Raw genomic sequence first — 1,357 nt, 5'->3', positions numbered from 1 at the left:
CTATCTGTGTGGAAAGCAAACAAACCAGTTATCTACCAAACCGATGTAATCTTTGGTCAAGCATATAGGGGAAAAGTCACCATAAGGACTGTATAACGGTATAGAAATGGCTCAGGTTCTTAGATCGTTCATATTCAAGTCACGTTACGTCTCACCACAATAGTCCAGCGGGGGTCTTTTACAGACGGAGCTGAGCAAAGACCATTTTTACATAAATGTATATACTAACTGCACGGACAACAAAACTCAAAAGAGCCACTCCAATGGACTGGTAGTTAATTAAACTAAAGCTTGAATTACTTTCCCTCAGTTTTCGGTTCACATACAGCTGCATAAGACACGGCGCATACACAGTGTTTCCAGTTTAAACCTTGCACTAAATCTTTAAGATAAGCTAAATCCATGGCACAGGCAAATACGCAACAGTGTGCACTGCAATCCACGAAAACCGCGGTCGCAATAAGTAACAGATGGTTTACGTCAAGTAAAAGTAACAAACATCAATCATTCCAACAAGCCTCACCAAAATGGGAATGATTTACTTATACATACGAGTGTAACCGCACTCATGGGTTATGGCAACTTCAGACAGACAACCAAAAAGATTAATTTGGACAAACAGAAACGAATATGACGATTCATCTTTAGTGATATTTTGTAAAGTGTGCAGCTATCACATCCTGTTCTAGTTGATTTAAAATATGGTTTATTTTTTAGCAATAGCGAAGGCTCGGAACATCAAGGACAGAAAAAGCAACAAAAATAAACTCAACAGACATGAGCAGTGATTCAAGAGCTAGAGTCTCGTTCAGCCACAGAGGGTTAATATAAACCAATCGTGCACAGAAAAAATGTGCAAACTTCACCGATAACCCCTCAAAAACCTGCTGACCTTTAACCCCTGATTCGACTGTAGGTTCGGTGGACTGTAGTTGTACTCTCGATATTACAGGAATAGACGTGTTTTGCTGTGAAAAGGGATGGACGTAGTTCTAAGTCCGCCACTGATTGGCCATTATCTGTCTGACATTTCGTCTAGTTCCACCTTATACCTTCCTTTACCATGCAGCAGAATCACATTGTGTTCGTAAGTATTTGTAAGGCAGAAAAATTCAAGTCAGAAAGCTAGTACGATGTCTGTAATACAATGCCTTAAAGGAGACTGTCTGACCAGCCATCATCACTGAAATGTTTCTGGCATCAGAAAAAAACGTGACTCAGATACTATGAAATGAAGAGGACCGCTGAAGTCACTAGTTGTCACACTGCATCGTGCAAAACGGTGGACGGTGACCCACCAGAGCAGTTCACCACAGTGTGACAAAAACACGAGCATATACACACCTGCAGAAATACA

Source organism: Sinocyclocheilus anshuiensis, unplaced genomic scaffold, assembly GCF_001515605.1.
Source record: "Sinocyclocheilus anshuiensis isolate Anshui unplaced genomic scaffold, SAMN03320099.WGS_v1.1 scaffold278, whole genome shotgun sequence".
NCBI classification, from domain to species: Eukaryota; Metazoa; Chordata; class Actinopteri; order Cypriniformes; family Cyprinidae; genus Sinocyclocheilus; species Sinocyclocheilus anshuiensis.
This window is presented reverse-complemented; position numbering follows the sequence as displayed.